The 21,619-nt window shown below is 42.6% G+C and overlaps 1 protein-coding gene across 4 annotated transcripts in view; it reads right to left on the bottom strand.

The window, feature by feature from the left end:
- Window positions 1-21,619, bottom strand: part of LRRC3B (leucine rich repeat containing 3B) — a 93,955-nt gene that overhangs the window by 54,572 nt on the left and 17,764 nt on the right. For 2 of the 4 annotated variants that reach the window (XM_039242707.1, XM_039242708.1), the window contains exon 2: window positions 5,825-5,879. The exons of 1 other annotated variant lie outside the window; for it this stretch is intronic. The gene's annotated coding sequence lies outside the window, so the exon portion shown is untranslated. Of the gene's footprint in view, window positions 1-4,752; window positions 4,782-5,824; window positions 5,880-21,619 lie in introns of those variants that run through there. One more of the 4 variants, XM_039242711.1, reaches the window with a different exon arrangement.

Here is a 21,619-nt window from a genome sequence, read left to right on the forward strand (position 1 = left end):
AAGAAAGCAAATCCAAAAAGACATTTTTTTGGTTGTTTTCTGTTTAAGTGTCCAGGCAAAACTAAACTAGTTCTTCCTGAGGAAGCAGCAAAAATATAAAAATAGAGACTCAGGAAACAGAAGTTGGGTCTTTACACGATGCTATTTAAAATATACCAATGATCATTGAATGGGTCCATCTAATCTTTGACTCTGTCTACACAGCAGTATACAATGTATATAATTTCAGTGCATTATCTTATCTCAACTTCCCAACAATCCCAGGAGGTTGCAGGGCATCATTGGGCCCATTTCACAGATGATGGAACAGACACAGAGAGACTAGAGGACTTCTCAAAGGACAGGTGGCAAATGGCAGAATCTGAACTTGAACCCCCATGTCCTTGGCGTCTGTGAGCCCAGGACAAGCATGATGAGCGAGTACCCTCAGCAAGCCAGCCTGCTCAGATTCAAAATCTGAGCTCTGTGGAATTGGAGAATGTACTTAATCTCTCTGTGACTCAATTTCTTTATCTATAAAGAGGAGAAAAGGACAGGGCTGTTGTGAGGATAAAATGAGTTAATATGTGCAAAGCACCTGGTGCCGGGAAGTACCATACTCGTGGCTGTTATAACTAACTATGTACAGATATTTGGTCCCACTTGCCCTTTTAGACATAAAAATGTGCTTATGAAGTTTTGCCTCCAGTATTTATATCTGGGGATCTCCAAACTCCTAATACGCTATGCAAAATCATTAGCAAGTTAGCATCTGATCCCAAGCCGGATCCCTAATTTTCTATGATCTGGATATATACCCTGCTCTTACAGTTCACCATCCCTTCTGTTGGGTAAATTGGTTGCAGTCATTCTCACAGCACCACTCAGATGGAAGGGGGCGTTATCTTCCCATTCACTGCCGGTGTCGATGCAATCTCAGACCCGGAGCTGCCTGAATGCCACAAACTCGTTCGGGCCCAGAAGAGGCACTTTGTAAAATAGTATGGATTAAAAAAAATCAAAGATCCCCCTTTCCTCTTGACTGCAATTTTTATCTACTTTCATAATTGCAGCCTGGTTATTACTCATATCACAGAGACCACATCATTTGAAAATATTTTGTATAAAATATGAGGCCTTGCAGCACCCACCCATTTGGCCATCTTAATCACCCTGAATCTCAACTCCCCAAAATTGAGTGAGGGAAAAAAAAATTCCTTGGAGAGCTCATTGTCACTTACTATTTCTGATGAATGGCCATTATTCCCTTTAAATTTTAATACGTTCAGAGGAAATAACCATATTGTACAAGCTAATGAAATGTGCTACATGAGCAACACACTCTGAAAAAGCTGATGCTTGGGGTTTGCTTTTGGAATTATCATAACTTAATTTGACAGAGGTTTAAGATACAGATAATAATAGTTATATGCATTAAATATTAATGAGATGCTATGTGATGCTCCTAGCTTACAGCTGGTCAGTGAAAAGGCTCAATAAATGTTCATTCCTTCCCCTTTGCTGGCCCCCTCCAAAAAAAAAAAAAGGCTTGGTAAGAATGGTCTCAGCCTCATCAATTCCCTATGCTCCTCAGAATGTGGTAGCTGGACCGGCAGCATTCCTGGGGAGCTTGTTGGCCCCCAGGAATGCCTGGGCCAAGGCCCCACTTCACATCCACTGCATCAGAATTGGCAGTTTAAGATGATCCCAGTCTTAAACCGGGATGACGGGCTCAGTTGGTTAAGCGTCCGACTCTTGGTTTCATTCGGGTCATGGTCTCATGGTTTCTTGAGGTCAGATTGAGCCCCGTGTTGGGCTCTGTGCTGACAACATGGAGCCTGCTTGGGATCCCGTCTCCCCTTTCTCTCTGCCCCTCCCCTGTGCACTCTCTCTTTCTCTTTCAAAATAAATAAGTAAACTTAAAAAAAAATAAAAAGATGATCCCAGGTGACTCCCGTGCGCATGAGAGTTTGAGAAGCACAGGGCCACTTCTCTGGAGGACTGTTATTTGCAATCGCCTCTCTTACTGGATGGCCCATTCAAGGAAAGACACTCTGCTAGCTGTTCTGTGGGCAGGTGAAGTCAAGATTAGCTTCCATTTGATAGTCGGTTCTACGATCCACTTCAGCGACCATTCTAGAACTGAAGGGAGCCAATCTCTCCTTGTTATTTACTTATGAATGCTTGGAAAAGGAGGTGCGGCCTCACCTGCAACAACCCAGAACAACAAAAGAGTGAGTCATCCCACTTTCACAACTCATAGCTGGGTGAGCCCAGGAATGAATGAAAGGCCAGGTCCATCATTCCTCTGTGAGACAGCTCAGAAAGCACCTCTAATTAAATAAACTCGTTGACTGGAATGAAGAAGTTTCAAGAGGTTCCAACAAGAAAAAGAAAAGAGGAAAAAGAGAATCACTGCATGAATCACTCTAATTTTGGCAATACTCAATGTAGGAAAGAAAGTCTGAGTCTGTTTAAGTGACTAATACCATCAATTCAGAAAAATGATTTAGCAAAAAAGAGAGTTGGAATGTGATCATTTAGGATAAACCACACTCAAAGCAAGAAATGGGACCGGCATGAGCCCCCGTTAAATCCCAAAGGAGTCAGTCACTAACTATTGTTGTACCAGCCCCCTAGACAGAGGTCTTTGGCCAGAAAGTGTATTTCATTTTTATTTAAAAACATTTTTTTAATGTTTTATTTATTTCTGAGAGAGAGACAGACAGTGTGAGAGGGGAGGGTCAGAGAGAGAGGGAGACACAGAATCTGAAACAGGCTCCAGGCTCTGAGCTAGCTGTCAGCACAGAGCCCGACATGGGCTTGAACCCACTAACTGTGAGATCGTGCTGAGCCGAAGTTGGTCGCTGAGCCGACTAAGCCACCCTGGCGCCCTCAGAAAGTGTTTTAAAATTGAATGTAATTCAGGGGTGCCTGGGTGGCTCAGTCGGTTCAGCGTCCAACTTTAGGTTTCAGGTCAGGTCATGACCTCATGGTTTTGTGAGTTTGAGCCCCGTTTCGGGCTCTGTGCTGACAGCGTGGAGCCTGGTTGGGATTCTCTCTTTCTCTTCCTCTCTTTCTTGCTCACGCTGTCTCTGTCTCTCTTAAAATAAATAAATAAATAAATAAATAAATAAATAAATAAATAACTTAAAAAAATAAAATTGAATGTAATTCAGAAGCAACAGTTGGGCAGCAACTCCAAACCTGGAATGCTGGTGGGAATTTCAAACACGGAGCTGATGCATGGTGTTCCCTCAGGAGCCTACAGTCACTCACGGTGTGTGTTGAGAATGAACATCTATTTCAATCTTTAGAAAAAAAAATATTTTCATGCATAAATGCTCTACTTCAGCCAGGGGGTAAGGGCAAAGCATGGAGCATGGGGTCCAGAAAGCACTCTCCAGGTAACAGGCCCTTAAGCAGAAGTCCCTGATGATTTCAAAAGACAAAACACTAAATGCTTTAATTATCTCCTTGACATTTAATGGTTTCTCAAACACTTCCACATAGGCTACTGATGTGTATATGTTCTGGAAGCCTACAAAGAAGGTAAGGAGGTGCTTTTCCTCCTAACTTAACAGAAGAGGCCTTGCAGCTCACAGCTCAAATGAGTGAGTCATGCTTACATAGCTAGGAAGTGGCAGAAAAAAGAATGTGAACTTGGATTCCATACCTCAGTCTAGGTCTTTGTCTACTACCCCATGCTAAGTGCTAAGTTGCATACAAAGCATATGCACATACCTTATTTCACTTTAATTTCAATCTTAAATTCCCCTGTGGAGTGGAAAGCAGCAAGGGCTACTGATTCCTATTTTCAAATGAGAAACTTGTCAAGGGTTTCTCAGAAATGGGTCCTTAGGAAATCTTTGGGTTCCTAGACCGGGGAAGCTTTCCTCTGCCCCTCTGATGTGAGTATTCTTGACAATTCATTTCCTCCTCTTCTCGAAGACCTGGCTTGACTTTATTTCACAGCCTTGCCTGCCATTAAGGGTATCCATTTGACTGAATTCTGGCCAATGGAATGGGTGTGCAAGGAACACACACTTCTTGTAAGGCCTGGTCTATGAAAGTATCCCATGTAGACTCCTCTAATCCTCTTTGTTCCTGGCTGGCTGGAATGGTGAACAATGACAAACATGGAAGTCATGCATTGGTGATAACAGAACCTCAGACACCTGAGGTCCCTGAATGACTACATGGAGCAAAGTCACCTTTCCCTCCCACCTTACCATCAACTTCAAACTTCCCTGGACAACCATTTGATTAAGAAAGAAAATTTGGGGGCTCCTGGGTGGTTCAGTCAGTTAAGCATCCGACTTCGGCTCAGGTCATGATCTCACGGTCTGTGGGTTCGAGCCCTACGTTAGGCTCTCTGCTGACAGCCTGGAGCCTATTTCAGATTCTGTGTCTCCTCCTCTCTCTCTGCCCCTCCTACCTCTCTCAAAAATACACATTAAAACATTTTTTTAAAAAAGAAATAAGACTTTTGTTGTGTTGCGTCATGACATGATTGGGTCAATTTGTTTAAGCAGTTAAATGATCGAGGCTGCGATACACAGCCGGCCTCCCTGCCTGCCAGCTCATTTGGGGGAACAGCGGCAGCCATGTGAGTCTTGCTCTGTTTCACAGACACTATCAAATCCATCCCTGCAGTGACTGCTGAGGGTGCTCATAAATCATTGAGCCAAAATAACGCGGGGAGATGAGCAACCAGGTACAGCCACTGGAGGCAGTGTAGAGAAGTGGAGGAGATTAACTCTGTGAACAAACCTCAGTCTGGAGTCCAGCTCTGTCATTTCTCAGTTATGCAAACTCTGGCTGGTCCCTGAGTTGCAGAGTCTTAGTTTCCTCATCTATGAAACGGTGACGATAAACAACAATAATGTTATGGTGAACTTTAAGTCACGTCACAACTTAAGTGGTACACTTGGCACAGAACTGGGCACACAGAGGACCTCTAGCAACCAGCAGGCATTATTAATATTTATCATGTGCACTGTGGACTTTTCTGTCACAACTAGAATGGTAGCTGAAGGGAATATGGTGGTTAGTAATAGAAGGTCAGAGACAAGACCAAATTCTTCAATTTGGTATTCCAAAGAGGACACAAAGGTATTCCACAATTTGGAATTCCACAAAGGACAGTTACTTGGCAACAAAAAAGACACAGGTAGGTGCTGTTGATGCAAACAGGGCAGATGAATTAGTGAAACAAATAGAAGCAGGTTCGCAGGTCTCCAGCACTATTGGGTTTTACTCATAATCCTAGTCCAACTTGTCAAGTAAGATCTATTTATCAGCAGAATCCCTTAGTCATGCAATTGTAGTGAGCCCTAGATTGGATTTTACTAATAGTCTACATAAACAGAGCAGCGTGTAACTCAAGATAAGGACATTATTATGCCTCTCAAAGGCTTTAAGAGAACTCCAGAGGGTTAGTAAGAATTACATTTCCTTCTCTATTGGTCACTGGCTTTAAAGATAGGGTCATAATGTTTGCTCTATGACTGCAGGCTTATTTCTCTCATTACTTTCTTTGCCTAGCAATTTTGAAACTACTTTCGAAAGTTTCCATTTACCATAGTGCTTCGTGAATATAAAACACCGACACACAGACATATATATGGACACCACAGTGTTACCTCTGCTTCAAATCCAATCATCCCTTCACCAAAATCAAATGTGCCTATACACAACTATAGCCATGCGGCACACTATTTTCAAATTTCACGGCACTCCAAATTCTCATGATTCTCTCAATCGGTACTGCATTTTAAAAATGACAATCACTAAATCCAACCGTATTTAGCTACATTCTGTGTTACCAGTTAGGTTCACTCACGTTAAGAGCAAGTACATTCTTCCTGGGATTATCACACCATCAGGAGCTGCCTTTTCTGCAGGCAAAACAAAAGGGGATGATTAGATCTGAAGGAACTCTCAAAGATGCGCTGTTGCGATCTTGACCATGTTTCTCAGCCACAGCCCTTGTAGGTATTTTGGCATTCAAGCCGACACATGGCAGGCAGACTGCAGCTGCATTCTCTGGGGCAACTGACAAAATGCCCATTGCCTCCCTGCAGAGCCAACTGGCCAAAGACCCGCGCATCTGCCTCTGAGCTGTCTCATTTCCATTCTGTCTTCTCCGGGGACTGTGGCCCTACTTGGTGCCATTCTGTCTTTAACACCCCTTGCAAATCTTCCCTTTTCACAAAGAGGCCGGGCCTCGAAGTCAGAATCATGGTGGGTGAGAGAATCTATCACGAAACGCCTTTGTTTTCATGCTGTAGTATTGGTTCCTAAGGTTGAGTTCCCATTTATGAAAAGTGCTTCTAGCTTTCCATTAAGGGAATTATGCAAGTATCGATAGACACACATATACATATATATTCTTTGTAGATATATTTAAGTGAAATAAGTCCATTAAAAGAAAAGTATTAGGAAAAAAAAAATAAAAAAAAAAAAAGTATTAGGAAATTATGTGCAAAAATCATGAAGATGTAAGCTAGTGACTAAAGTTGGGAAACATCATTTAAAAGCAACATGAGCCTCAAAATGTGATGTAGGGTTAGAGGCCCTGCATTGCTGTAGGCATTCTGTATACACCGGGGCTTTGTTGATTAAAAAAACACAAAAACAAAAAACCCCACAGAATAAAACATCTGCAAAGAAGAGTCCGAGAGGCTGCTGGGAGCCTCTGGTTTCTGTTTCACACGCACAATTAGCAGTTTTGGGAAGCAGCCTCTTGGAGAGAAGTGTGTCCTGAAGTGTCCCCTTGCATTTCTTTTTCAGCTGAAACACAGTGGCTGGAAAGCAAGCCACCTTTGCCCCAGTTCATGAGCCACGAGCACTGCCTCTTATGGTGCCCAGGTGACAGCCTGTCTCCGAAGGCATTCTAGAAGAAATGGCAGCTGCTTTTACTAAGGATAATGAGATCTTCCTCAGTTTTATGGAATGTGGAGCAAATTTTTCTTAAGTGGTCAAAAATAACAGGTTTGCTTCTTGTGGTTCTCTTTTCTCTGAAATGGCTCCCTGGATGCCAAGGGTAGTGCTCATACCACTCGCTCACCCAAGTTTCGAATGAAAACTTAATGTCTACCTCTGTGTCCTCACTCAAGCTGCAGCCTCAGCCCCCGGCCTGAAACCTCACTCTCATCAGGAAAGAACTGGGTCCACAGACAAATACACAGGAGACAAGGTGCCTAGCAGGACTCTGAGAAAGAAGAGTTTTCTTCTCTCTTTTTCCATAGTTGAGTGAATGTTAAGATACAACAAAATGGTCCCATTTTTTTCAACACAAATTAATCCTGCCAGCCACAGGAAGACTTCCATTTGTTGGAAGATCACCTCAATTTTGTCACCGGTAAGCAGGGTTTTTGTTTTTATTTTATCTGACCCCAACATCAAAGGGATGTTGTAAGAAACATTTATATGATATCTTTAAAGTGCTTGTGGTTCTCAGGGCTCCTGAGCAGTGCTCAGTCAGCTGAGTGCCCAACTCTTGATTTCAGCTCAGGTCGTGATCTCAGGGTCATGGGATTAAGCCCTGTGCTTGAGATTCTCTTTCCTTCTGCCCTCTCACCTTCACTCCAAAAATAAAATAAAAAAATTTTTAAATTGTTTGTGGTTCTCAGGTGGAAAACTTGGTGTTTGGGGTAAGACTATAAAATAAAGCATCAAAGGGCGCCTGGGTGGCTTAGTCGGTTAAGTATCTGACTTCGGCTCAGGTCATGACCTCGCGGTTCGTGGGTTCAAGCCCAGGTCGGGCTCTGTGCTGACAGCTAGCTCAGAGCCTAGAGCCTACTTCAGATTCTGTATCTCCTTCTCTCTCTCTGACCTTCCCCTGCTCATGCTCTCTCTCGCTCTCTCAGAAATAAGCAAAACATTAAAAAATTTTTAAAAAGCAACGCATCAAAAATTATAAACAAATAAGCAAACACCTTTTCTCTCTAATAGTTACCTTTGCCTTGGAAACTATATATGAGATTTCATCAGCCTGGTAGCCAAACCCTCTAAATAGAATATCATGATACTCCATGATATCGTCTCCTGCTATTCTTTTATGCCTCCAAGCCAAAAACAAACAAAAACAAAAAAAATCAAAAACAAAACCAGAAACAAACAAACAAAAAAGCAACCAACTTTGCACTGTTCCACTACCTGCTTTCTTACCTCTGTGTTTGCTTAGGCTGTTCCCACTGCCTGGAACACCCTCCCTATTGGCTGCCGAGGAAGCCTTTGCTATTTCTCTTTTCTCTGAAATACATCTAGAGTCTATCCACATTTCTTGTCAGCATTTCTTATACTAACCTACTGTATAGGTGTGTATCAGAACCACCTAGAAGATATGTTAAACCACTGATCATTCAGCCCCAGCCTTAGAAATTCTGATTTAATGTGTACAGAACGTAGCCTGGAACTTGGAGGGTTTTAGAAGCTCCAAAAGAGATTCTGGCACACAGTGAAGTTTGAGAACCATTGTTATAGACACTTACGATCTTCTCTAGGCCTCTGCTATTGGACAGCGAACGTTAAGTTTGTCCACCATGCTACAGACGGACGCCAGTGGGAAAAGCCTCAGGACTTTTCGTGTTCAGCATTCTGAATGGATCTGAGCCTTGGCTTTGCTAAAAGCTAAGGCTACCCTGGTCTTGTTCCAGGATGCCTACATTCTGATAGATTTTCAGTCTGATTCTGTAACATTATTGTGCAGGTTATTAGAAACAGACCACCAGGAACAGGAAGGCATCACAATTGGGCCAAGTTACGGATGGCTTCTGCATCTAGGAAGTGTATCATGCAGGCTATTTCAGGTTCTTAATTAGACATGGAAAAAATAGCCATCTGGTGCCACCAAGTATGGACATTACAAACTTCTTCTCCAATATCCACATGAACATAATTTGCCTCTTAATAAACCAAATGCCACCCGTGAGATGAACTGTTGTTTTCAATATGGCGTCTCCCAGTATGGCCACGCATAACTATTTCTTGACACACACATGGGTACAGTCTGGTCCCAAAAACAAACAGTTCAGAGTGACTTTAAATGGGCAACATTATAATTCATAGGAAAATCTAACACCTGGCCCCGAGCGTAATCAGATTGATTTAAAGGCCTAATATACCCAGCATGATCAAGAGTTCTCAAAATCTCTGCTAGACTCAGGTTATTTTACTGTTGTTTAAAGGACACTGTCAGCTTTCTTCTTGGTGAGTTCTTCCTTCTGACAGTTTACAGGTTTTGTTTTATACTCCATCTCTCTCATCCTCCCAGAGGCTTAAATCAGTGAGAAATGGCATGTCAGTTTCTCCTAAAACATTATTAATGACAGACCAATTTCTGCAACATCTGAACTCACATGTATATCCAAGCCCATCTTTGAGAATGTTTCAAATCAGTCTTTCCACCATATGTGTCACTCTGCTTGAAGAAAAATGACATTCTAGATTTCATGGAGAAACTGCCCAGATGTAGGCTGTGGCTAACACAAATTGGTCAAACTGAATGTCAGGGAGGTGCAAGTCATTTTCTTTTCATTAATTCCCTCTAATAACTTCTTCCTACCTCATTTATCCCTTTCCCATCTATGTCTATCTTTTTTTTTTTTTTAATACACTCTTAGGCACTTTTGTTCTCTCTTCCTTACTCTATCCTCTGACATCTCATTCTTTTTTTTTTATCTCACAAGTTCAGTCTCTGGTTTTGGGGCGACCTCTCCCTATATGTGAATCTACGGAAGATGCTGTCATCCCTTCATCTCCTCCTTGAGCCTGGCCATGCCCTGCACTGGTGGCAGCAGAAACCACAACTCCCTCCAGAAACATATTCCAGCACATTCCAGATTCAGGCTTCTGCCAAAATAAAAATATGCATGCAGATGGACAAGAACTAGAAAGGGAGAAGCCCAGAAAAAATCGAAAATATTCTCTAGCATGGTGAAATTTCAGGAGATGCTTTGTTTATTTCCTGCACTGTTGTTATAGCTTTGTTATGGCAGTGTTTTATAGCAGAAATTTTAACTTTTAAATTAAAAAAAATACACAGCTTTAAAAAAAAAGCTGCTTTCAAGTCTCTAAAACATCTATGAATGGTTTGGGGGGTAAAGTGGTGGGGAGAGGTGGGTAATTCAAAGCGTGAGACACAATGAATATCTCTGTGGAGGCATTCTCGGTGCCTGGACATAGGAAATGGGTCCCTTCCTTGTGTACAATTGAGTCTATGAATTACCAGATTACGCATGCTTTCCCCCAAGGACCGTCTCTTTCACTCTTGCAGGATTCAAGATGACGCGGTTCTCACAACCTTCGGAAGCCCTGCATTTGGTTCCCCAGCTCCTCTGTGCTATTCCCTCCGCTTCTGGCTTCCACCCCACTTCACAGCTGTGCAGTGACATCTAACAGTTCCCGGCAGCAGATGCTGCCAGGAGCAGGTGCCAAAGCAGTGGAGACTGAGAAACGGAGAAGACCCCATGAAGGGCTGGGCTCTGCCTCACAAGGCCCAGCTGTCCTTCTTCCTCGGTCCCAGGGACGGGGCAGGCTCAGCAGATCACACTAATACTGTTCTCATTTATAAAATTGCTTTTACTTTTTTGAGAATTCTTTGAGATAATACATATTAAATGGCCTAACATGGTAAATTTTCAATATATGTTCATCTTTATCACACATCCACCTAGGATGTGTAGGCCTACAGCTGTCCTTCTTCCTCGGTCCCAGGGACGGGGCAGGCTCAGCAGATCACACGAATACTGTTCTCATTTATAAAATTGCTTTTACTTTTTTGAGAATTCATTGAGATAATACATATTAAATGGCCTAACATGGTAAATTTTCAATATATGTTCATCTTTATCACACATCCACCTAGGATGTGTAGGCCTACAGGGCTGAACCAAGGGGTAGAAAAGTTGGGGGCAATTTTCCATCGACCTCCAGTTTAGGCAAAAAAGCAACTCCATGACCCATTTGAAGGTCTGCTCACTGTCCCTACTCAGAACAAATAGGAAAGGTCTCTGTGGAATGTATTATGATACTTCATTCATTCATTCACCAATATTTACTGAGCATGGACTACACGTCAGGTGTCTAGGATACAACACTGACAAAGCAAATTTCCTGGCCCCATGGAACTTGAGAGTAGGGGAGGAGACACATACTAAACAAGTAAGTAGACGCGCACACACACGTATAATATGTCAGCGCTCTGGAGGAAAACAAACTGGAGAGGGAATAATAAAGAGTGGAAGAAGGGGAGTGACTACAGATTGAAGGGGGTTGATCAGTGGAAGGTTCTCTAATAAGATGACATTGAGTGGAAACTTCCATGGGGACCTCCTAGGAAACTGTTCTCCAGTAAAACAAATGCATCTGATAGATAAGAATTCTTAGTATATATGACTTTTGGACTGAGTCATTTTTATCATCCCCTTTCTCTATGTGGAAAAAAAAATGATTTGCAATGATGATTGTGAAATGGGACAAATATACTTATTTCATGTACAAACTAAAATATGCATTCATCAAACAAAATCCTGTGCTTTGAAGTATCTGAATGTTAAAAACAAACAAACAAAAACCACAAGTGGTCACAGGAGATGAAGGGATTAATGGAACTCAAGATCTATTCATTTTTACAATCATTGTTCTCCACTGCTAATTCCAAATCTACTAATTAAACGCAAGACTACTTGATCCCACAGGGGTTGGGGGTCAGGAGCTGTGCCTGAAGCAAGGGAAGGATCGGCATCCATGAGGTCCTTTTTGGGAAGTGGACACCAGAGGCCGTGTGTGCCAGGAGGCATACTGGGACTTCTCCAAATTAACATCCATGCATAACTCAGCATTTATTAGATAAAAATAATAATGTGCTAATTTGGGGTTTATATATATTATTATTTCAATGTTTATTTTGTTATTTTTGAGAGAGAGAGAGAGAGAAAGAACAAGCAGGGGAGGGGCACAGAGAAAGGGGGACAGAGGATCCAAAGCAGGCTCTACACTGACAGCAGTGAAACTGATGTGGGGTTCAAACTCATGAACCGTGAGATCATGAACTGAGCCAAAGTAGTATGCTCAACCGAATGAGCCACCCAGGTACCCTGGAGTTTATATATATTATTAAAATTTAATAGTAACCACACCAACACATATTTTGGGGGAAGAAGGAGTATTTTAGCACTGACATTGTTTAGATGTGCTAGTGCTTGGTGAGAATAAGAAACAGAAGCACTCAGCAGGTTTATGACAATTTTAAATCCCCTATGCACCTGTTTGTTGCCTGCCTGCAGGGTATGCTGTGCCTCTGTCCCATCCTAGACATGGGATGAGTGAGCCCTGTCTCCCCCCGCCCAGATCTAATGTGATCCCATCTGCTGCTCTTCAGGGGCCTTACAGGTCCTGGAATACAACAGCTCACATCTTGGAAGTGGAGCAACATGACACAGTCACTGAGATTCAACAAAAAAGCCTGTTTGATGCTCACAGAAATGGAGCCACACAACCTTCATGTTTATTAGAAACAGCATTACCTCACTCTTGAGAGCAAATAACAGATACTGACCAAATATAATATGTAAGATGGCAAGCGAAGGTTCACAAAGCTATGAGACACGGTCTTGGGACTTAAGACATAGCTTGGGCACAGCTTATAAGAGGCAAAATAAATAAATAAATAAATAACAAATAAATAAATGAAACAAAATCATCGTGCAAATAAATTCAAGAGATAGAAGCGTATTAGAAAGGAGAGATTACTTTAATAAGGGGGGAGGGGTGAAGGCAAACGTCTGCATTAGTGTTGGACCCAGGTCTCAAAAGGATGCAGTGGCCATTGGATGAGTAAAAAGAGAGGAGAAAGAAAATCTTCAGGGAAGACCACCTCAAGGGTGTAGAAAATGCAGCGTGCATTAAACAGTCAAGCAAAAGTTTGGATGATATCCAACAGGAGCATTGAGATGCACCATGAAATACATCAGGGGAAGTAGAATGGGGCCATCGGTGGCCTTGAAAGCCAGGTTAAAGAGTTTGACTTTACTGACAGCTGAGTATCACTATATGCTTTAAGCAAGGGGGTAACTAAATCAAAGTGGTATTTTAGGAAAATGAATCTGGAGGTAATATGAAGTAATATGAAGGACTGAGGTCATGGAAGAGGGTAACGAAGAGCAAATGTGGATACAAGCATAAAGTGTTAAAGAATTTGAAGACGTTCTCCTTCAAATATAGTGGAGTGGGTGACATTATACAAAGGACCAAACATCACAAAATTAAAACTCAGAGTTTGGAGTTTTAATTTGGGGAATGTGAAGATAAGAGACTGGGGAAGATGGTCACCCAATTGGCATCTAGAAAAATGCTCTTGTATTTGCTGACATAGTATTCTGAACTAAAGATTCCAAGCTAGATTCCCAAAGAAACAATATAGAAAAGTCAGAGGTGCAAAGACTTCTCTCTGAATGCTAGAGTTCAACTGTTAGCTTCTCCACAAAAACAAGTAGAAGCTTTCCATCCTCAAAAACAAGTAAACCAACAAAAGAATCACTTACATGAAGCTCCAATAAAATTCTGTCTGGTAGTCGGTCCTACCTGAGACAGCTGACCTTAAGTCAGACAATAGAATATAAAACCCTCAGAACCCTCTAGAAATTAAGACCTACCTTCTATTCCTATTTTTTTTTTCTTGGAAACATAAGTGGCTTCAATTATAAATCCTAAACAAACAAAGAATAAAAACTAATCCTCAGAACGAGCTCTGTATCAGGGCTGCACTTAATTTGTGAGTTCTCCTGTGTTACTTAATTCTCCTCTCCTCCTTATTCTTTACAAATGTTTGTTTATTGGGGTGCCTGGGTGGCTTAGTTGGTTAAGCGTCCGACTTTCGCTCAGGTCATGATCTCGCGGTTCGTGGGTTCGAGCCCCGCGTCGGGCTCTGTGCTGACTGCCAGCTCAGAGCCTGGAGCCTGTTTCACTCTGTGACTCCCTCTCTCTCTGATCCTCCCCTGCTACGCTGTCTCTCTCTCTGTCTCCTAGAAATAAATAAACATTTAAAAAAAAAACACATTAAAAAAAATGTTTATTTATTTTGAGAAAGAACATGAGGGGGGAGGGGAAGAGAAAGAGGGAGAGAGAGAATCCCAAGAAGGCTCTATGCTCAGCGAGGAGCCCAATGTGGGACACGATCTCATGACCAAGAGATCACTACCTGAGCCTGTATCAAAGCTGGATGCTTAACCACCCAGGCGCTCCACCTCTCCTCTTTAAATAACGCTTCCTACAAGAAATCTTCAGCTCTCCAAAAGAGAAAAAGGCTTCACTCTCATTTGTGAGTTGTCTTAAGGGAGAGATGCAAGTTTAAGAAAGTCTAGACAACCAGTATATTGGTCTTTATTATCAATAATTTGCTGATTTTAAGGTCTCATCCTTATTATAAATTTCATGTTGCAATCATGCGTTCTTCAAGTCATTCAAATTAAAAACAATATAATTGAGATATTTTGCATCAAATATCAAAGACCTTGTGCTATATACATTTCTTTTTCAGTAGATATGAACATTCGTGTGAGTGTTTCTCTTGGGAGAAAAGGCTCCGTGTCCTAGGAGGTGAGGGCAGGCTTTGGATCTTCTGGGGAGGAGAGAGGAGAAAACAGACTATATTCAATCTCCTTTTCAGACTCCGTTTACCAAAATCCTTGCACTTTGAGAAACGGCGAACATCCCTTTCGAGAGCTATAGGTGAAGTGATTTTTCCCAACACTTTTCAAGATTTGGTTTCAGTTTTTTAAACTGGAGATTTCAACTTCCACTGAAACTTAAAGAAGCCCTTTGAATTGCCTGGGGAAATAGAAGGAGAGTTGGGAGGGAAAGGGCAAGCATCCCCGTGTGCTGTGTCTTACAAGGTGGCAGCGAGTGAGGGGTTCTCCCTGTGAAATCAACATCGTTCGCTCCTTGATTTGGTCTCTATCAGGATGATTGTCATACTTCCAAAAACACAGCTTCCTAAACATCATGAATAATGGATTGAGATTTCTGAAGCCCCTTCCTTTCCCTCCATAATTTAAATCAAGCTCTTTCAAAGCCAACATACTACATCTTGATTGAAGCCTGAAAAGGTTATAAATAGTAAAGGTTGAAAATTTTCCACAAAGGTAGGTAGATGGAAAAAAATACCATACACGGGCGAGATGTACTCAGCGGCTCATTATCAACGCCGTCCTCCATCACTGTGCTGGTGTCTCCAAAGAACACGAGGAACAAAGAAGGGCTGTTGCACCATTGTGCTCGCCTCCGAGCTGAAACCTCTGCATTTATTTCCTGCCTCCCCAAACCAGGCATCGGATGCCACATTCTTTATGCTAAACTTGGCACAGGGAAGCTGTGTGTAACCTGAATTCTTAATACAGTCTCCCTCTGCTGCTGGCCATTGTTTGAATGCTCCATGCCCCATGCCCTCCAGAGGACTAAAGCTTACACCTGTAACCTGTTTGCTGAGTACCAGTTTCCAAGCTGGAGGGACTGTTTTTCTGTGGCTTCCAATTCCTCCAGGTTTCACGTGCAACTCCTGCCAGTGAAGTACATCAGGAGTGAAATCATGTGTCACAAACACCCGATCTTTACAGAAAATGCTGTAAGAATATGAAAAGCCTACTGCAGGCTTGGGCAATGAGAAGGTGTGGTGCATGGATGAGTCTGGGAAGTCTTAATGATAATAAGTGTTATCTGCATAACATTATTTATTTTACAAAGGGCGCTCAGAAACCTGTACCACCTGATGTTCAGAATAGCTCTGGGAGGCTGTTCCATCTCCCGGGGAGTTCCCAGTAACTTCCATACAATAAATATGTGCTGAGTAACCGGTGTGTGCCAGGTGTTGGTACACCCACTATGGTCAAGGCCTCTGCTCCCATGAAGCTCAGGGCTGAGAGTGAGAGACAGAAGATAAACTGCAAACACAAAGGAATCATCAAGATGACTTAAGACAGTGAGAGAAGCCATGAAGAGAATCCATCAAGGCGATATGTTAGAGACAGGGGCACTGTTCTTGAGGGTGATGCTCAGGCTAGAATGGCAAGGAATAAGTAGCAAGCACTGGGGTGATCTGAGGGAGGTGCATGTCAAACAGAACGAAGTGCAGGTTCAGCAACTTTGTTTCTGAGAGGCGGGGGGAGGGGCAGAGAGGGGGACAGAAGATCAGAGAGGCTCGAACTTATGAACCTTGAGATCATGACCTGAGCTGAAGTTGACCCAGGCACCCCATGTTCAGCAACTTCGAAGCAGGGACCTGCTTGGCGTGTCCTACAAACAGCAAGAAGGTCAGCAAGACTTATGGGGGCTTTGGAGAGAATGGGAAAAGAAATGGTTTGGAAGGGTGGAAGGGGCCTTACTGCTTGGAAGTACCCTGCATAAGGAAATAAGATGGAGGAGGAGGAAATGGTGCTCATATGTGTTGAGTGTTTACTGTAGGCCAGACTTTGAGCCAAGTTCACAGTCATAAGCAGTGGGGCTGGGACTCAAACCAGATTCTCGGACTCCAAATCCTGTATGCCTCATCCTATGCCGTACTTCCTGGCCCACACCTGCTATCTGGAAGGCAGCTTTGGTTCACCCGGGTGGAAATGGGGAAAAGGCAAAATGATATTCTGAATCCCACACAGGATCCTTTTTACCCACTGGCCTATGTCCTGCTTAGTGCTTGCTTATGAGAGGCGTAATTTTAGCCTGAATTTTAAAAGGTGCAATTTCTCCAAATGCAAAGCAGTATTGTCTTCATCTCCTATCTTTGGTGACCTCTGGTCTAAAGAAGCAGCCGACTGTCTCTACACTCTGAGGCAAATTCAGGCACTGAAGGTAGAATATAGTTATCGGATGAAACTAAAAGGGTGACAGGAAAAGAAGGAAATAAAGCATATTTAATGCCTCTAGGAAATGAACCCAAATGGATCTGGATTGGTGTTGCAGGGAGAATGCAATAGAAGTTCTTCCTCTAACTCTCTCTGACACTGCTCTTACGTGAGCTCAAATTGCTTTAGAAACCTGTCATATCGAATTAGCAAAAGAAGATAGTAATTCAAAGGGGTGCCAATGTGGCATTATTGAAAATTGCTGCCTGGAAGGCTTCCTGCAGCATTATTTGGAGACAATAACTCACTTTCATCACCATGTATCAGTTTGAGCAAATGATAGGCTTTCTGTGGCTCTTGGATTAAACTTTTTAAAGAGGCCACCATACAGATGAAAATGCCCAGACATCTGCATTTAGCAATGAGGACACAAAAGTACATGCATGTTGGCTCCATTCTGGCCAACCGGCATGACCAAAACCAGAAACACGGGCCCGTGGCAGCCCAACAGGACAGTCAGGTTTCTGAAGACCCTTGACCTTTGACATCAAACTCAAAGGCTGGGAGTATTGGGAATGCAAAATAAAATACTCTTCCTTGTGGTGTTAGTGATGGGCCATCTCTTCAGAAAAGCCTTCCATGACTCTCCTATCTCACCCTGCCTCAACACTCTCTGTCACGTTACCCTCCTAATTTTCTTTTTCTTTAAAAGGCAAAACAATTTCTGGAATTACCCAATTAATTTTCATTACTTGCCTGGCTACTTTGATCCCTCCCATTCCAGAACATAATCTCCATGAGAAGGAGAATTTGAACCATCCGCCACCGGCCCCTAAGAACAAAGCCTGGAACACAGTGGTACTCAATAAATCTTAGTTGAAAGACTTCTGACTTCACAAAAATCTCATTAGACAATAGCAGGGGCTCTTCTGTGTGCAAGAGTATTGTTTTGTCAGCTGTTAACAGTGAAGCCTGTGCAAGCTACAATCCAGGCAGTCGTCATGAACCGTCTGCTCACTGGAGATCAGCTCTATGTCTAACAGTTCCTTGGCGGAGGGAATCCTAGGTGTGCAGTAGCGGCAGGGGGGGTTTGGTTCTTCACACCAAAGTAAGCATGCCCATTAGTAAGCTCAAGGAAAATGTCACCCACCTCTTCAACACCTGCTTCCTGATCTCCACAATGAAAACCCTATATTATCTCTGAGACTTCTCTCCCTCAAAAAGTCTAATATTTTTCTGCACCTTTTGCTTTAGCCAAAATTTGAGGTCTCAGCCTTCAGAAAGGGTGTAAGAATTGCACAATGGACACTGTAGACTGGGCGACTGTTAAATATTCTGTCACATTTTCTTTCCCTCTCCGTGTACATAGAAGTATGCATGTGTGACTGTGGGCACGTGCATCTATGTGCATGCACATGTATATGTGCAATATGTGTGGGTACACATCTACGGATACGTATATATGGGCATTTGGTGAGCACATGAGTATACGTGTATACTTGCCTTGAACTTTTTGAGAGTTCGTTGCAGACATTGATGTACTTCACCTCTAAATACTTCATCATGAATCTCCTTAGACCAAGAATAGTCCCCTATACTACAATTATCACACTCAGGAAATGTAAAATTTATAACTCCATAGTTTCCTAATAAGCAGTTGGTTTTCAAATCCATTAAATGTCCCCAAATGTCCCTTACCATGTCTCAGGTTTGATCCAGGGTCTAATCAAGTATCACACATTATATTTAGTTGTCATCTTTCTTGAGTTTCCTTTAATCTAGAATGGTTCCCCAGCCGTGTTTATTTGTTTATTTTTGGCCCTTTATGACACTGACATTCTTGTAGATTCCTGGGCCAGCTGTCTTAATGAAATTTCTTTCCATTTTAATTCACCTGATTGTTTCTTCCAATTATATCTAGGTTAAAGTCTATCATTCTAAGTGCCTGATATGACCAACGTAAAGTAGATATGAAATAACTCTGGCTCCCAACAGAGATTTTTAGGCTGAAATAGCAAATCAACGAAGGATCAGGACACTTCTGACATACATATCAGGTCGCACCTGAAAAAAAGAGTCTCCTCAATTTGTTAAAAAACCTCCTCGGGGCACCTGGGTGGCTTAGTCGGTTAAGCGTCCGACTTTCGCTTAGGTCATGATCTCGCCGTTCGTGGGTTCGAGCCCCGCGTTGGGCTCTGTGCTGACTGCCAGCTCAGAGCCTGGAGACTGTTTCAGTCTGTGATTCCCTCTCTCTCTGACCCTCCCCTGCTCACGCTGTCTCTCTCTCTCTCCTAGATATAAATAAAACATTAAAAAATTTAAAAAAAAAACCTCCTCGATGCAATCAGCTTAGTGTCTCCCACATATTAGTCACTCACATATGATCTTCAAGAATTTTGTTACACCCAAGTTCTCCTTGTATTAGCATTTATGCAATCATTTATCTTAATTCAAGTTATTTATTTAAACTGTTATCCTGAGAAATAATATCCATAACAATGGTTCTGCCATGCTTGCTATATTTTTCTAACACCTATCTAAGTATACAAAAATACCAAACACAAATTTGTGCACATCTCAAACTATCTCCCATCGCACAGCGGGGTTCTTGGGAAAATACTGAGTACATACAGTACATACATACTGAGTACAGTATGGTCTCATTGCTGTGCGTGTGTGCGTGTGTGTGCGCGCGTGTAGACAGAGGTGGCATTAAAGGCCTTCTCAAGAACTAAGGAAACAAGACAGTTGCCCAGGTTGTCAGGCCAAGCCAGGGACAACATCGAAATAAATGACAAGACCTGCAATTCCTGAGAGGCACAGCTGCTATCTCCGGGCCCCTGACGCCAGATTGATTGCTTCTCTATTCATTTCCCAGGCCCTCAACAGGCAAGATGGAAAACAGGCTTGGGAAAATGCTATTCAGGCAAACTCTGACACTGATGGAAGGAATCACTGCGTCCTCCAAAGATCACTTTGTGGCCTATAAAATATGCATATGGATCACAGAATTCCTGATGTTTCATACCCTCTACATTTGGCAGAAAGAAACAGAAGCCCAGAGACGCTGGGTGGGTTGTCCAGGGTCACACTGCTAGTTGGTGGCAAAACAGGGACTTCATCTACAACCTCAAATCCCTGAGGCCAGTTCATTCCACACCCCATTGCTGAGGCCTGAGCCTATACAGTTTTTTGCGTAGAAAACCATATATGTACGCCATTACACATATAAAGCCATATTTATACACACCACACATATACAAATACACACACACATGCAAAACCACATTCTGGCTTGCTGAATCCCTCCTAAACACTCTTTCAACCACAAATGTGTCCAGCCCCAAAGACCAGGGCATTCTCTGAACCTCACCGCTGTCATTTTGCTGCTCACCAAACAACCGTCTTTCTCTGTGTCCCTTGCTCTGTGAATCATGCAGCCCCGGCCAGCCCATACTGAAATGCTTCTAGTAACTCTATGCCTCCTGATTCCTGTCAATGTATCATCTTACTATAAAAACTCAGCATTTGACCTCCAGAAAATTATTCTAGGACTAGACCTCCCACTTCCTTTATACCTCAGGTCAAAGCCTTGCAGAGCAGAAGGCCTGGGTGGCTCGGGGATGGGTTGGAGAACACCTCACAGCGGTACCGACAGCTGGTAGATTCCCAGCTATCTATTGGCCCAGGATGCTCTCAAGGGCTCTCCCATCTCTTTCATCCCAACAGCTGATTGATTACTAAGTTCTGTGGCATTCTGTCTCCCTAGAACCTGTCCCCTCCATTCTCTCTTCTCCTTCCCTTCTGATACACCTTGGTGCAGTTGCTCATGTTCTTCCCCTGCACTGTTACAAGGTCTCCCCCTTGGTATCCTTGCATACTGCCTGCCTACCAACCCACCCTCTACACCAATGGCTCTCAAACTTGGTTCAGGGACTCCTGGGGTCCCTGAGACCCCTAATGAGAATGAGACTATTTCCATGATACCGTAGACACGATTTGACTGTAGACGTGATATAGATTATTTCCATAACAATACAAGTATTAAAGACGTGATTTGCCTTTTCTACTGTTATTCTATCACGAGTGTGCTATGGAGTTTTCCAAAGGTTTTCTGACACAAGATATCAACAACAGAGTGAATCAAGATGCAGATCTGAGAATCATCATCTTGGCTTAAGTCAGGTATTAGCAATGTACAGAATTGTAAAAGGATGTCACTCTTCTCACTGATTTTTGTTCTGAAAAATAAATGATTTTTCATAAAAATGTGTTCTTTATGTTAATGTGTAATGGGGTTTGTTATTGTTCTTTTAATGAATTGGCAATCATTTTGTTTTAAATTTCTCAGCTGTATTGTCTAATACAGTAAATAAGGATAATATAATCCACCTAAAAAAAACTGTTTGGGATCCTCCATCCAGTAGATCCTTCATTCCCGGTAGCTCTGTTTCCCTCTTCACCTCCTAATTCATAACTAAGTCTCCAGGCATCGTTCCCATCCTCTCTCTGTCAGGTACAATACCAATTTTATCTTTTCCTCAACCTATCCAGGGTCTCTAAAGCCCCTTTTAAGCCATTCTCATCAACTCACAGCCCAGGTAAATATGACTCTTTTCTCTGTGACCTCCCTGCACCCCGCACATACACATAGCACTCTACCTGTAATGCTTTATGAACTCAGTTTTCCATAGATCTATCTCTCCCTCCTATATCTGTAAGCTCCAAGCTCTCGGAGGTCAGAGACAGAATCTTACCATCTATATCTTTGTATCCTCAATCCCTGGACCAAATGGATA

The sequence above is a fragment of the Hyaena hyaena genome, unplaced genomic scaffold (genome assembly GCF_003009895.1).
Source record: "Hyaena hyaena isolate Hyena2069 unplaced genomic scaffold, ASM300989v1 scaffold_216, whole genome shotgun sequence".
In the NCBI taxonomy this organism is placed as follows: Eukaryota; Metazoa; Chordata; class Mammalia; order Carnivora; family Hyaenidae; genus Hyaena; species Hyaena hyaena.